The 17038-nt window shown below is 41.9% G+C and overlaps 1 protein-coding gene across 6 annotated transcripts in view; it reads right to left on the bottom strand.

Moving 5' to 3' along the window:
- Positions 1 to 2956: 2956 nt before the first annotated feature.
- The window catches only part of Cdk14 (cyclin dependent kinase 14), a 587756-nt gene continuing 573674 nt past the window's right edge, over positions 2957 to 17038 (bottom strand). For all 6 annotated transcript variants that reach the window (XM_052720087.1, XM_052720086.1, XM_052720089.1 and 3 more), the window contains one exon: positions 2957 to 6237. The gene's annotated coding sequence lies outside the window, so the exon portion shown is untranslated. The remainder of the gene's footprint in view (positions 6238 to 17038) is intronic.

Genomic DNA, 17038 nt, shown 5'->3' with positions numbered 1-17038 from the left:
ATTAACTCCAGCCTAAACCAAGAGTTCAACATTTCTTTTGTTTTACTTGCATGTATATATGTGCACATTGTAAATACCTGATACCCACAGAGGCCAGAAGAATGTCACATCCCCTGGAACTGGAGTTACAGATGGTTGTGAGCCTCCATGTGGGTGCTGGGGACCTGTCCTCTGCAAGAACAGCAATTGCTCTTTATTACTGAGCTATCTCTCTAGGCCCTATTTTTATACTTATAAATACCTTTTAAAAATCAAGACAATATTTCTTGCATGTGAAAATTACATGAAACCCAAGTCTGAATGTGCAAACTGTCTCATCAGAACACTGCACGTGTGTGTGTGTGTGTGTGTGTGTGTGTGTGTGTGTGTGTGTGTGTGTGTGTGTGGTGTGAATGGCCACTTTCACACAACAATGGTAAAGTGGGTAGCTGTGGCATATTGAATAGAACTGACAAGTCAAAGTTCTTCCTCTCTGGCCCATGCAGAGAAGGTGCTACCTGTGTCTACAGTGGACCACAGGCAGGAGGAAAGACAGTGGAGCAGTTCCCACGCTGGCTGCACAATAAATCACCTGTTGAGTTCCCAAAACAAATCAGTGCCAGGTCCCCGCCCTCGATAGTTCTGGAATGAATTGGTTTGGGGCGGAGGTGTTTTTAAAACTTCCTGGTAATTCCAACAAGAGTCAGGTCTGAAAGCCGCTGGATTAGTGAATGACTGCATGAGGTTCGGAATTTCTCAAGGGTTGGGCAAGATAGTCACAGACCTGTGTCTGCTTGGAGCATAGTGAACTGCAGCCTTTCTTTGGAGAAAGCAAGGCAGTTACTGAGGCTGAAGGAGAGAGAGAAATTATTGTTTCTCTCCATAGTGTTATTTATAAAGCTCAGTTCTGAGCTTCTCTCTGCCCTTGAACTGGCAGTTCAGACAAGTCCCCGGACTTCTCTGGACTATGTACACGTGTCAGGCAGGCCCCCTTGGGCTGCATAGCACACACCTTTGCAGGAATCCCTGCTGGGTCACTTTTCAGGATACACCCCAACAGGCGACCCTTACTATGTCTTTGCAGTATGCCTTCTATAATAATTGGTGGTCTCACAGGGAAGTGGGGAAAAGACAACTCTATCAGAATCCCATTCTCAGCTAGCTCTGTCAGCACCACTGGCACAGGATGGTTATGGGGCTGCGAGGCTGCTCTGAGCTATTATTGTGCCTGGCTCCTTCTCAGCACGACTCAATGCAGACAATACAGCACACAGAGAGCATGGGGGGATGAACGGTAAATACGGGGCCTTGGATTTTTTTTTTTTAATCTTGTCAGTTTTTCCCTGATTTGTGTCCTTTATCCTAGCCCCTCTGCTATATAAGCTGCTCAAAGCTAATGCCCATAACGCCACCACCCACTGGTAGCAGCAGGCTGCTGGGCCACTGTGGGGCTCTCACTGAGGTTATTTACAATGCCTGCCATTATGCAGCAACTGTACGTGCTAACCCAGTGGCATAAGGTTGCTCCAACACCTTGCCCTCTGGTTCCTCTACACTCTGGGGCCAACAGCAGCGACAGGAGTGCTGTCCTCCAGATTAACTGCCTGGCTCAGACAGCACACATCACATCCCGCCAGAGGTGGAGTAGCCCCTGCTGAAAAAGAAGGAATGCTGGGTAATTATGGAACTCAGAGGGTGCTTGACATCTTTGCCACCACTTTAAGAAAGTTAAAAATATTTCTCAGATGTATTTCTTTGCCTTTTGTAGATTCCAGTCCTCCATCTCCCTTTGGTTTATTAAGAGCTCATGTCATTAAACCAACGGTGGCATGCAGTCAAGCTCTGCAATGTACGCTAGCTGCTGAGGCTGCTGGGAATGACTCCCAACAGAGGCCACATGGCTGTTTGGAAGTGAAGGATGACCCTAGGTTTTGCTTCTTTGAAACACCTTCCCAGAACAAGTTATTTTTTACACTTATGTGACTTTGGTTGCTTTCCACAGTGGCTTATGGATGCCCAATTTTGCAAACTATTGCTACTTTGGTTATTGTGAAGGCCACCTGTATACAGTCCCCTATCTCAACATACAGAGGTGATGATGTAGCAACTGTCTCAAAATGAATTTGCCCTTAGCACAGGTACCTCTGTGCTTTACAGACCACAGTGAAGCAGCTGGGGACTGAGGACCAGTGGCTCACATGAGCTGTTTTTATGTGGAATACACATAGGCTAAGAACCGTTTTATTTAACTATGGAAATGCGGCTTTGCAGAGGACTTAAAAACAGAAAATCCAGTGGCTGCAGAAGAACAAAGGAAGGAGAGCTGGCTGCTCTTGGTGTGAAGGGATCTACAGAGAGGAAGCCAGGTGCCTGAGGCTTCATAAACGGAATGTAGCCTTGCAAACAGTTTCAAATCAGCAAATATCCTCTGTACACTGAAAGCTATATTTGTCATGACCCTTATTAATGACTTGTGAAACCATGTGGGTGTGTTTGGGGTGTGACAGCTCCAACAAGGTGACACAAGGAAAAGGAAGTGTCTCCCAAGCTGTCAATACCCACATGAGGGCTCCCAGCACTATCCTGCTCGCTTGGGCACAGGTGCCCTCTAGAAGGGGTCACAGATGCACCGGGAGGCCAGCCACTCACCTCATATGGGGATGTGTGTAGGGCCAGAGAAGAGTGAGGAAAAAATATGACTGCAGTTAACAAACGGAGAGGCTCCAAATGTATCTGAGCTAGGTAGAACATGTGGGAACCTGAGCATAGGGCCAGGGGAAGCCCCGTGGCTCACAGCTTTGGCTGACAGGGCCCCTGTGTTTCCACAGCAAAGAAAGAAAGGACAGGAGTTCAAGAACCCTCCAGGAACCCACTTATTCCCATAAACTGTGCATCTGGTCTCTTATGTTACTCTTTCAGAACTGTGGTCAGTCTTAAGCTATATTGGACACACATGAATATGTACCAAGATGATATATGCAGATTCGGCTATACTTTATTCCATATCATGTTACAGAAAACAACAATGACAGCTGACAAACCATTACATTCTTCATAATACAGACAAAATACAATTGGCAACACATAGGCAACATGTAGTATTCCATTCTCCTTGCTATGTGTCATGTTGAAGCATAATGAGTATCTGAGGTACTAACCCCATTAAAAAGTACACAACTCAGTGCATCATAGAAACAAAGGGGGGAAGAAAAAAAAGGAAACAAGGAAAAATGGAAAGTCCACTCACAAAGAATGTAGATTTTATATGTGCCTCTAATATATGCTGCTGTGAAAGGGGGTAGTGAGAACAGGAAATCGCTTATTTCATTTGAGATTTAAAAATTTTCAGTTTGGCGTACGAGGAAACGGAAGGCTAACATACAGTTTCCTCTGTGTACAAGCCAGGAAAGGAGAAGGAAGTTATGCACAATTATGCAGCATATTTCTATGTATAGGGGCAGGCAACAATCTACCCCGGTATGTACAACCTAAACATCCTCTTATATAACAGAAGATTACAAACCATAATATTCACAGATGCGTGTCTGCCCCGTACGCATACACAGGGTACTGATTATAGTGGCTGTCACATACAGAGAGGGAAGGGTACCAAGAGGTCTTGGCTTTCCTAAATCCCCACAGGCTCCCTTGGAAGCTTTTCTAGTCACTTGAGAGCTAGAAATACATTCTCATCCTTACATGGCAGCTCCCCCTGACTTATACCTCTAATTTTTTGGCTAGTACAGCAAACACATTTTTGCGTCCTATGTATCTTGTATTTCTTAATGAATTAAACGGATCCCCTTAAGAAGATAGAAACTAAGTACCATACTTCCTTTCCAAATACTGTGTGCAGTGAGGGGGAGTGGATACAATCGCCATGCCAAGGTGTCCGTGCTATTCTTACCAGCTGTCTAAACTCAAGCTATTCCTTCATAGAAAAATAATCTCACCAAGCATTCCAGCGCTTTCTCAATAGTATAATAACAGGTTAATGAATGTGGTCTGTACTGATTTTCATGATGCCCTCAGAGAGGGCAGGAGAGAAAAGCAGGGGAGGGGGATGTGACTGTGCTAGGCTGGAAGGGGGGCAGACACTTTGGATTTCCTTCCTTGATGACAAGGATGGGAACTGGAACCCTTCTAACCTGAGAGGTGCCTGACTTGAGGCAGACCCCACACCGAGCAGTGTTATGTCTTACTTCCCAGGAGAAGCTGTCTAGACAAGGACATGGATCTCTAGTTGCCTTTACCTTCTTACTTGAAACCTTTTAACATTAGCATGGGGCTCCTGACTTATACTTAGTGAAATATAAACATGATGCTCCACCCCCCCAGATGAATGGAGGATTCTAAGCAAATCACAGGGGAGGCTGTTTTTAATTATACATAAAGTTTTCTCCCCACTTAAAGAACTCCCAATTTAATTATACTTTAAATCAAAATACCTGTAAAGACTTCCCATGGAAGGAATGTATGAAAGAGGGATGAAAATTATTCCCGGGCAGCAAACAGTAAACACTGTCACCTTGCGTGACACTTTTGCCTTCTTCCAAACCATTCACAGGAAGCAATTTCTTGCTCAGTGTTTTCAAGATCGCAGTTCCTGCTCCCTCTGGATAGGCTAGAGGGTGGGCTATGCTTATTACTCAGAGGCAATGCCTTTGAAAGTTTAGGAAGCTGGCTCTACTTCCAGGGACACACTGGGTTTGACTACAAAGAAGCCCACCCCTCATTCAAGAATCAGAAAGCCCTTGTCAAAGGGGATCATAATTCCCAGTCCTGATCCTAAAACTGTGACACCTTTCAAGCTCTTAGTTTTTCCTCTTTTCTCAGGAACAGTAAAACATAAAACAATGTGTACAGATGTGATTCCATGGGGATTTGTGTCAGGAAGTGCAAAGGGCACGCTTTATGTGAAGTTTCCTTACTGCCCCTTGGGCCCAGCTTTCCTGGGATTCTGTGGTGAGGCTGCTTATGGAAGAGGCCGGCACCGGGCAACTCCCCCAGATCAAGGTGCAGTGTATGCCAGAGTCCTCTCTCCCTGTGACACAAACTTTCCAAGGTCCCAGAGCTCCTTAAAACAAGGGAAGCCAGACCTTCCTTTGCCACTTCTTTTTTTAAAGCAAAATTCCCGAATTGCTTTTAAGAACTGAATTTGAACAGTTATTACGGGAGAGTGGTTTAAAGTCTGGTACCCAGTGATGCCTTCTGAATGGCTTGGAATGTTTCTGAACAATCAATTCAAAGGTGCTTTGCTGTAAGTGAGCAAAAAATTTTAACTGTAGATAATTTTTAAATTTGCCTTTTAAGCATTAATCAGTCAAGATGGCTTCCAGGACTCACCCCGACAGATTTTTTTTTTTTGCACCCAAGTTTTAAGAAAGATATTCCTCACTATTTTCTCCAGTTAAAAAATAAAGAGCATAACAGAGCTAATGGAAAAAATAAAATGTTGACAAGACCCAGAATACATGTAAAAGTTGACTTGCTTTCTACAGGTTAAAAGGAAAAACACTCAAAAAAAAAAAAAAAAAAAAAACCAAACAAACAAATAGCCTTCATTCCTGTCTTTGTTCTTGGTGCTTGTTTTTCTACCCACAACCTGCTCAGAAACTATTGGGAATACTAAGCAGATTCTGGGCTCCTATAAATATGGGGACATTTCCAAACGTCCTCAAAAGTAAGCAACAGGTCGAGCCCCACTGTCTGGGACCATGGTGTCTAGTCAGTCAGAAAGCATGGGGTTTGTTTTAGCAATAAGAATATCCTTCCTGGTGGTTGAAGAATGCACTCTGTTCCAAAGAAAACACACATTGTCTCATGCCACTGTGTGCTTTCAAGTGCAGACATTACTGAGGAAGTGTGAACACCAAATGTGTTGTCTTCATGTATTTAAGACATGGCTGGTGAAAACATGAAAAGCTTCACAGAGACACTGTGCAGCAGAGGGAAATCAAACAGAATCAAACACAAAAGACTGAAAAGAATACATGCCATGTATCAGTAAGCAAAGCTTAATCTTCACATAGTTCTTGGAAATCACAAGGTATCCAAATGCGTGCAAGGTTTTAAATAAATTGCAGAGAAAACAGGGTCTTGCCAGCTTCAATTTTCTTGTAAGTGAAATCCACCACAGGGGGCAGAAGGGAACTGATCCAGGAGCCCGGCACTGTTGGCCACTTCATTAGTGTTTTTTTTTTTTTTAATTTTTGTATTTTTTCTTCTTTTTCTTCCCAGAATGATGACAACTTAATCCTGGAAGGAGGAAAAGAGAAAATTGTTACATTAAGAAAAAAACTGACATCATTCATTTTTACTAAATTACTTGAGACACTAAAATTGGTCAGGCTAAATTGAGCCCACCACTGTTATCCACAGCTACACGGGGCACACGCAGCGGAGGAGGTAGAATAATTTCCTTTATGAAAACATTTCTTAAATACGATAAACAAATGTCCCGACTACATTTTCTTCCCTTGAAATACTGTAACTCTGTGAATTTAAATGGACTAAATTCCTCCTAGACTATTTAGAGAAAAATACACCCAGCTAAATTCCTTCCCTAACCTATTAAAGCAATGCTGGTCTTAAGTGCCCGGAGCACCAGAGCATTAGAAGGACAGATCATCACATTTGCTTGTATGGATGAGAAAGAGAAAAGTGGATCGCACACATGCTTTTAAAAACCAGCCATGGTTGCCTTGGTTGCCTATTATCAGTTATATTATATCACCAGAATGAAAGCTGGCCAGCGTGGTACCTCCTTCCCAACATTCTGCACAAGCCTCCATGCTTCCAAAGACCCCGGCTTGAAAATGTAGTAAGGGTACCAGTGAGAATGTAGGGAATCCTTGTACATCTTTCTATACTTTTTAAAAAAGCTCTTATTCGTCTTTGTTGAACCTTGGGGTAGGAAAGAGAACGTCTAGTTGCATGAAGTGTGGAACTCCCAAGTTCACGTCCCACGGTTGAAGGAGTTGATGAATTAGTTCCACTTCATCCCAGAACCCACTTGACAACTAGGCTTAGAAGCTTGTTCCTGGTCACTGCTTAGTCATCATCGGTAGGGCCATCATCATCTACAGGGCTGCCTGCCATCATCTACAGGACCATCATCATCTACAGGGCTGCCTGCCATCATCTACAGGACCATCATCATCTACAGGCCTGCCTGCCATCATCTACAGGACCATCTTGTCATCCTGCTGGCCGAAGAAGAGATGTTGGCCAAAGCTCTCCCATAGATTTGACTATTTCAGAGTCCTTATCCACTTGCCTTGACACTGCTCTCATGGGCTGCAGCATTGAGGACATTCCCTGCCTGGGAGTGAACTAGCAGTGCATGAACCAAGAGTACAAAACGTTCCATTCTTATACTTAAGACACATTAGAACATCATCATCCCTACCCTCTACTGATCATCACTTACTCTGATGAATTTTTAGAATTTTACCCCCACCTTCAGTTCTTTTTTTTTCAATGGAGGTGAAATTCATGTAACACAAAATCAACCATTTCAAGGTGTATATTTGGGTGGTACTCAGTCCAATCACAATTCTATATAGTCATCTCTATCCAGTTTCAAAACATTTCAGCACTTTCAAAGGAGATGACACCATTCACGGTAGTCATTCTCATGGTCCTTTGTCCTACCCACTGACTAGCACCAACTATCTTCCTTTCTCTATGGTATTACCTATTCTGAGTAGTTCATCTAAGGGGAGCCACACAATGTGTGAGCTGCTACATTTGGCAGCTCTCAACTACCATAATTTTTTTAAGGTTCACCATGTTGTAGTATGTATCAGTACTTCATTATCTTATGAAATGTTTGAGTAATGTCTGCTGTGGATATCTGCATGCTGTGAATGGGTTGCTCTGTCTGATTGGTTAATAAATAAAGTGTTGATTAGCCAGTAGCCAGGCAGAAAGTATAGGTGGGACAAAGAGAGAGGAGAATTCTGGGAAGTGGGAGGCTGGGTGACGACACGCTGTCAGCCGCTGCCATGAGAAGCAAGATGCAAAGTAGCGGTAAGCCATGAGCCACATGGCAAGGTATAGATTTATAGAAATGGGTTAATTTAAGATATAAGAACTAGATAGCAAGAAGCTTGAGCCATTAGGCTGAACAGTTTAAATAATATAAGCATCTGTGTGTTTATTTGGGTCTGAGTGGCTGCGGCCCAGATGGGACTGGAGACTCCAGCTACAAATGTCTCATTATATGGCTATATTGCATGATCCTTATCCATCAGTTAATTTATGCTTGAATTGTATTACCCTGTGGTAGTAGTTTTACAGTAGTAAAACTGATGTGGCAAGTGGCAAGTGTTTGCTCCAATGCCTGATTTGAATCTTTTGGTTATATACCTGCAGGTGTAATTCCCAGGTCAAATGGAAACTCTACTTTTAAAGTTTTGGGGAACTGACAAAACTTTCCATAGTGAGAGCACTGTTTAGCTCCTTGCTTACAATGAAGAAGTATTCAAATTTCACCACACCCTGGTCAACACTTGTTTGTTTTTTCTTTGTTTTTTAACTATAGTTATTCTGTTATGGTGAACTGACTTACTTCTATTGATCTGCCTTTTCCTAACAGTTAGTGGTGTTGAACATGTTTTTAATGATCTTATTTGTCATATGGAAATGCTTCTTCAGAGAAATATCTATTCAATTCATTTTGTTGTTGCTGCTGAGTTGCAGTTCTTTGTGCACTTGGGACATTAATTTCTCATCAAATATACAACTTGAAAATAACTTTCTAATATGGACTGCCAGTGAGAACATTCTTTGGATTTTGATGAAATTCAATTTAATATTTTTATTTCATTGCTTATGCTTTTGGTGTCACATTTAAAAATGCACAGCGAAATCTAAAGATTTGATCCTATGTTTTCTTCTATGATTTCCTATAGTTTTGGTTCTTTCATCCATTTCATGCATTTTGGTTATGGCATGAAGGAGGTATCACCTTCTATTCTTGAGACTTCTCTGCCACCTGACTGGATGGGATGTAAATCAAAGCCTCTGATCATGTTTCCTGGAGAAGTCTTGGTCTGGAGAGATACTGCACATAAACCCTTTGCTACCTCCAAATCCTAACTCATCCATTGTTATTTTAAATGTTTGCTGCTCTGGGTAGCAATCTCTATCCACAGGAATCTATCCCTCACCTCTGCCCCAAAGACACCTTTATTAAATCTCTTCTAGAAGAAGTCACAAGCATAGCACAAGCAAGAACATGGAACAACCCCTAGAGCTCCACCTCTACCCCTTTCTTGCAGAAAAAGAAAGAAATTGCACTTTGCACACATTCTGAGCTATACATGAAAATTCTTTCTAAGGTCCTTGAGATCAAGGAGAGAGAACACTTGTCCCTACAGTATTTCCACAGCACTTTCTATTTCAATCATCCTTGTCCAGTCCCCATCTCACCACCAATTTTGACCATTTTATTAAGCAGATGACAGAGATGTCCTTTTTATATCATGAAGCTGAAGCCGAATGAGGTCCCAACTCTTCCAGGGAGACTACCCCTCCATCCAGAAGAGCTGTGTGTGTTCGCTGTTTAGGCATGGGACCCTTATGACTCTCCCCAAACGATGCAGTCTTTCCTTGGTTCTCCTCGCTCTTACCACTGTAACCAACAGAAGGGAGACCTGGTGCCCAAGCTGACTTGTTAAACCAGGCACTTAGTTCCCCTGGATATATTTCCTTTGAGGAAGCAAGTTAAAGATGCGTGTGGAATAATTAAATTACTGACTAAACCAAGTCTTATCCCTAACAGGACACAGGCACAGCTCAGGTACACAGAAAGTAGTTGAGGAAGGAACAGAAAATAAAAAGGAAGGATCCAAAAGCACAGGGATGGGTAGGAATGGCACATTCACTGAAGCTAAACAGATTTTTCTTGTGGCTGGGACAGTTGGAACTATAAGCAGCTATTTCAGCCACATTGCCCAATTGGTATAGAGAAGAAAGTTATTGACAGACACAGCACCAGTCAAGAATGGTGGGAAGGATTTATTTTTTGGTATAGGAAAAATATATTTTTTACTCCATTACATTATATTAAAAAAGAATGTTTTGATTTACAATATGTGTAACTTCACATAACAATAAGTTATGTTGACACCATATACTTTACTATCCTCTCAAGTTCATTAAAGATGTTTTCTACACACTGATACTATTTATTTGGCCTTGGGTTGTCCTGATTCTGACTGCAATCTGTAGGAGAATCATACATGCTTAACCTAAGGTACAGCAGAATTAAATATTAAGGGCCGTAAACACTAGCAATAACTGTCTAGTAAGTGGTGAATGCAGTGGTTACGGCAAATCTGTCACTTAGTTTTGGGGTCTGACATTTAGTGGAAGAACCTAATAAGAAGAAAATAGAGGAAGTGCCAATGACAGTACGCCTCCCACCTCTGTGAGATGACTCTGAAAAGCTCATACTGTACCATCTTCCCTGCCTGATGCTTTTACAGAGCACAGGATGCTCATCCTCCTACCTTGGGAATCATTAACTGAAAGCACCTAAAACATTTTTAGAAATCTAAGTGCAATCAAGTATTTCATGGGTGGGGGATTTAGGCTGAAGGAGTGAAGATACGCTTTGACAGGCAAGTAAACTATGATGCCAATGTAAATCTCCCTCTTACATTTGATTGTTACTTAAAGGACGTCACAGGCACAATACAAATGAACAGTGAACACAAACTGTAAGCTGAATGGTCGGCGCGCACAGCTGCTCGTAGGTATGTAAATCCTAAGACAGGTGGGCGCCATTTTTATCTAGTTTTCAGTTTTCACAATGAGCTTTCTCTAAAATGAATGTTTTAAAGAAGAAATTGGATTCGATTGATAAAATCCTTATTCAGAAGTATCTACATAGAGTTTCTCAGCTATAAATATTAATTAATTGGATCACTGGTACCCATAATGCAACTTTGTTCTGACCCATGTGCCCTATGAACTAGATATTTTTTGGATTCAATTTTCTTAAAACCAACTGTCAGCATCATGTGATGGAAGAGATGAGAAATGAAAATGAGGAGTCCTGCTGTGCAGGTGGATGACCTGTGGGAGAGAGTCTGCCTGGTAGGATTTTTACACCAACCATCAGACACAGACCAATTGATTAGATCATCTCATACCCGCCACCAACTAGGCTCAAGAGACTAATTAGAGAGAGTACTGCCTGCGCGGGCACCCCATTGACACCTAATTTGCTCAGCCAAAGCCTTTGGGGAAAATGTATTATCTCCGCAGCTGCACTTCATGCATTTCTGATTTGAGGCATAAGCAAGGAGTGCTCCATCACTCTTTGGAGCAAGCTGAATGTAGAAGCCCTTAAGTGCTAAATGCAAGCAAACAGACTTGAATTAAAGACAGGCCAGGCTCTTTCTAATTCCCTCTGTGCTCTCTGGTAAATCTTTGTGTGTACAGACACACACCACTACACACATGCATGCCGTTTACATGCCGGAGGCAGAGCAGAACTGAGGCCCCAGATCTGGGTGTTGCCATGTGATCAGATGGGCCGTGTTTCATGCTGGCCTGTTCAGCCTCTCCACGGTGCTGTGTTTATTTTTATTGTGGGTTCTCCTAACCCCACCACCCCACCCTTGTCTGCCCACCGTCCTTCCTCAAAGTATTCTTTTCTCTACAGAAAGACATTTTCAAACACATTCCCCTCTCAGCCTTACCAGAGAAAAGCAGTTATTTTGTTCAAAATTAAAACAGCTATGTGTTTTCCTTTAACCACCTGAGTTATGAACAGGATGTTCTTGGGGTGTAGGTGTGGCTGAGGGGTAAGTGTCTCATTTCCTCCATTACAGGGATTCCTGAAGAAGGCTCTACTTAACTGAGGAGGAACACTAACTTTTGACAGAAAGGAAGCTCCGTCATACAATAAATCCACTATAGGATTTATCAAACAAGTTCTCTTTTAGCAATGGAATATCATTTCATCAAGTATAGTTTGATCTGATTCCAAGTTAAAGTAAAACTAATGCTAAACTCCCTCTCAGATGGAGAGACCCAAGTAGAGGCACATAGGGGGCATTTAAAGGTAAGTATTTAATTACATGCTTGGAAAAAGGAAATAAACAATCCCTGTAATACGGAAAACTTGGGTGGCTTTGTGTCACATCTAGAGGACTCAGGCCACGGGTTTCCATGACGGACAAAGGAAAAAAACCAAGGCAAAGGGGACATGCTGTGGTGCGGCTTCCTTGGAGGACCCACTGAACTGAGGCCTTCCCACTCACTGCCGTACAAATTCATTTTCCTATATGCTCTGGGAAATTATAATAACTGTCATTTTTTTTAATGTTCATTTAATTCCTAACTACTCAATGACTAATTTCTAAGAAACTGCTTTACCTGCATGGCTTTTAAACCAGTATTTAAAACTGGAACTATCTGGGTTCCCATCAGTGGGGTCTTATGGCCACCAGACTGTTTTTCTAAAGGTACTGAGAGACGGGTGTGAAAATACTTGGAAATTAGAGCCTTTATTACAGGGCATAACTGTCTGTGGAACTTATCCTAGTTCTGTAGAGAAGAAAGTTCAGAATCGTTCCCTTGACTTTCTTGTCTATAAGATTTCACATGAAAGGTGTCTATTGTCTGGGAACGCCCACTGACCGGTCTCTAAGGCTCTATCTGTGTCAATTTGTTTAAAGCACCAAGAAAAACAGTAAATCTATGTACCCAATTCATCTTCAATAAGAATTTGCTATTGCACAGAATTAAATGTACAAATAAGACAATAATTGCTATGTACCCCAGGGTAGGCCCAGATATCACACACACATATAAACACATTCTCATTTGTGTGCACGTACACACCACATGGACAGCTTTTATTCTGAACATTTTTTATCAGTGTTGGAATCAGTTCAGAAAATATGCTGACAGTTTAAATTACTATCTTTTTGAGTGAGTTTGTATGATTTAGCTAGAATTACAGGTTTTCTTTCAGAACATCTGAAATCAGTGTTTCCCAGCTTCTCTAGCCCTGTACTGACTCTTTAGGGGTGAGAGAGAGTGTATAAAACAGACAGAAGCATGAACTTAGTTAACCTACTTCAGTAATTTATTTCTGGTTTCTGACAATCATGTTTCTTCCCTCCAGAAGAGAAGACATCTTTGAGACCAGCAAGATACTATTAATTAAAATGAATACAGAGAAAGACAGGCTTTGTTTTAAGCTTACCAGAAGGCCCATCATTCAAAATAGCCCAAATCCTTTAAGTTGAAAGCTGTTTGGTAACATCCATATGGACGCACAATTCACTAATTGCAGCAACTGCACATTTTAAGCTTTTGCGCCAAAGTGGTGATTTTAATTAGAAAAACTTCAGGCGAAGCTATAAGTCTGACGTCTCGAAACAAAGCATTTTTCAAATGAGGAGATGGGTTTAACATATCATTTTAATAATCATCATTATCAACAAACATTTATTGAAGTCCTCATTAAAGGCCAGGCATTATATGATGTATAATTAGTATTGATTGAAAAGACTGTGCTATTTTAATGGTGTGACTGTTTATTAAATCAAGTTTATGCAAATGTCAAACACTGGTCATATTTTAGACACATATAGACAAAAGATTGACAGTTGTGGGATGGCTGCCCACCTTAATGAGTGCCAGGGGGGCACAGAGCAGCTCTTGACGGTCTCCTCAGAACCAAGACACGATTCATGTCTTAAATACACATACTTATAAGTATAAATATTACATATACATTAAAGTATAATTGTATGTATGTAAAATGTAAAATATATAAAATCCTGTGAGGCCTAAAATATATCACTGGAACCATTTTAATGACAAAGCGAATAGAAAAGTCTTCAATGGTGGCTAATTCTTTTCCAGGATTTCTTATTATTTGAAGCTTTGTAATTTGCTCAGCATACCTTTACAAGTAACTGGCTCCCAAGCGAGTATAAGTTAATTAGACAGGATTCTGATGCTTAAACCTTCCTTATACATTACAGACCTATTACGATATATTTAAATAAATTAAATACAACACCATGGAATTCAGCAATGTGGGCATTTTTCACAACTTACAACGGGCACATACACAAATCCCATAAGACTGCTTATAGTATTTATCAGTCAGACAAGCTCAAAAGTTCACGTTGAATTTTAATTAAAATATTTGAGAGGAGGTTTGGCACCCATTTTGGGTAAACCCATTTTTTTTTTAAAGTGCTCACACAGCATTATTGTCCAAAAATGTTTTCATGCTTAGGGTTCTGAATTTAGTATGTATGAACACCTATAATTTTGAACCCACTTAATGAACTATTATATTTAGTAAAACTTGTGAAGCTAAAATTAATTTCTGTAGCATCCAAGATAACATATAATTGGTCCACAGAGAATGATGTCAGTACACAGGCATCATGGGGGCTATCTTTCTAATTCTATACTTGTGAAGTATGACGTAACAACGACCATGTGCAGACTACATAAGAAAAGCTGCAACCCAGCCAAAGAGGCACATGGCACTGTCCACACAACCCTCTTAGCCCACATGCTTCGTTTCTGTTTGCTTTGGCCAGAGGCTCTGTCTTGGGATGAACTGTTAATTGTCCCATGTGCCCGAGTCCTCTGGTATTCCCCCTTCTGTACCAATTTTGGTACCTCAACTTCAAGCACCTTTCACTTGTCTTTTGTTGTTGTTGTTTTGGTTTTTTGAGACAGGGTTTCTCTGTGTAGTTTTGTGCCTTTCCTGGAGCTCACTCTATAGACCAGGTTGGCCTCAAACTCGTTTGTCCCTGTTGTGACCGAGCATTGTGCTGTCAGTCAAGTTGTGTAAATATATAATGGTCTGCCTCTTCCTCACCCCCTCCATAGGCCCTATAACTTTTACTGTAGAATTTTCCTTAACAGGAACATGAATATCACATTATACTACATATGTCTATTCTTATGGGAGCACACTCTGACACTGTCACAAAATGCTTTATAGCACTTTTTTTTTTTCCCAACCAGGAACTGTCTATAGAGATGAAGGCTGGTCCCCTGCTTAGGGCTGTGGACGTTGGACAGGTCACTAAGCTCCCCAATTTTGCACCATGAAACTACTTTGCAGCAGTAGCAATGAACACTTCCTCCATCCAAGGCAGACCACTGAATGCTGGTATGTGGAAGCCTCAGCCATGAACTGCAAACTCCTCCAGAGTTCACTCCCCACAAAGTCACAAGCTGTTAGGTTTAATTGTTCAAGTGTTTTAATATTTTGCGCAATTAGTTGCTACAGTTTCATGATTCAAGACAAACTATAAAATATGTAATTTTGGACCGTGAAAAATAAACACTAGCTTTTTGTACTCACATGGCATTCTCTCCTATCAAATTCTTCTTCCATTTATTCTAGTGAAAGCATCTGAAACTAAGACCGGTGGGAGAAAAAGCTTCCATAAACTTGAGTTTTTAAAACAGAAGTTCTGATCCTTTACTCATCAGCTCAGTACCTTCTAGAAGATTGCCTGAGAAAGCCTGTTACAGGTTTAAATACTCAGAACACTGACAGCAGGACTCACACCTCTCCAGGAACCAAAGTGAGGTTTGGCTTTTTTGTTTTGCTTTGTTTTCTTTTTTCGAGACAGGGTTTCTCTGTGTAGTTTTGGTGCCTGTCCTGGATCTCGCTCTGTAAAGCAGGCTGTCCTCGAACTCACAGAGATCCGCCTGGCTCTTCCTCCCATGTGCTGGGATTAAAGGTGTGCGCCACCACCACCCGGCCGAGGTTTGGTTTTAAAACTGAGGCAAGCCAGAATTAGCTGGGGACCTGGGCAAGAGCAACAGGGTTAATATGTGGTAGCCTCCAAGTTTATTAGAAAAAGAGAGATGGCAAGATTGGTACTTTATTCTATGAAAATAAGAAACATGCTGCTGTCTCCACCTAAAAACATGAGGCAAAAATATAAAGAAAAGAGCAAAAGATCAGCGGTAAGACAACGGGAACTGACTCCACAGCCTTCCTCCGTCCCAAGCCACCAGATGTAACTGAGTCTTCACTCGTCTCCTCAGAAGAGACCCAACCTCGACTCTGTGTTTCTGAAGTCATCTCTTTTTACTGGGGCTGTAATGGGTCACATACATTCTGTCCCAGGCTGTTGAAGGCATGGTCATGAACGTATGCCTCACCACAGGTCCACAGATGCACTTCCCATAGACACATATCCTGGAGTTCATGAGTGTCCGTGCGGTGTGCCGCACAGACAGGACAGACACCACCCTTAACTGGCAAGAAATACAAAATGATCCCAGATCACGCTATGGAGAGGAGTCTGCTGAGGGGGGTGGCAGGGGAGTGCCACCATCTGACTCTCACCCCAAATCACAGAGGAAATACTGTCTTAGTTAGGGTGTCTATTGCTGTGAAGAAACACCATGACCACGGCAACTCTTATAAAGGAAAACATTGGGGTGGCTTACACTTCAGAGGTTTGGTCCATTATCAAGGTAGAAAGCAAAGCAGTATGCAGGCAGACATGGTGCTAGAGAAAGAGCTGAGAGTTCTACATCTTGACTCACAACAGGAAGTGGTCTGTCACACTAGGTGTGGCTTGAGCATATATGAGACCTCAAAGCCCACCCCACAGTGACACACTTCCTCCAACAAAGGCACACTTACTCTTACAAGGCCACACCCACTACTAATGCCACTCCCTTTGGGGGCCATTTTCTCTCAAACCACCATAGCATCTACTTTTCATGACAAAAAAATGTATCACTTTGTGTCCCTCCCTCCTCACCATTCAGAATGCTGGGACTACAAACAGGAACCACCCTGCTCTGGGCACCTGTTTTCAGTGCAGTAGAGTCTTAAAGTGTAAGAGGGCAGAATAATGCCAGGACTTGCCAGTAAAGCCAAGTCCCAGTGGTGATCTGAAACATGCACATACACTTGAACTGGTAGGAGAGAGTCAGAGCTCACATTTCCAGAAATGGTTGTTAGGTACTCTCCCTTCACATTACACACAGGACAGAGTCAAGCAGGGCCAAACAAGACTCCCTTGTTTTT

The sequence above is a fragment of the Peromyscus californicus genome, unplaced genomic scaffold (genome assembly GCF_007827085.1).
Source record: "Peromyscus californicus insignis strain IS unplaced genomic scaffold, ASM782708v3 Scaffold_6__1_contigs__length_162567912, whole genome shotgun sequence".
NCBI classification, from domain to species: domain Eukaryota; kingdom Metazoa; phylum Chordata; class Mammalia; order Rodentia; family Cricetidae; genus Peromyscus; species Peromyscus californicus.
This window is presented reverse-complemented; position numbering and strand designations above follow the sequence as displayed.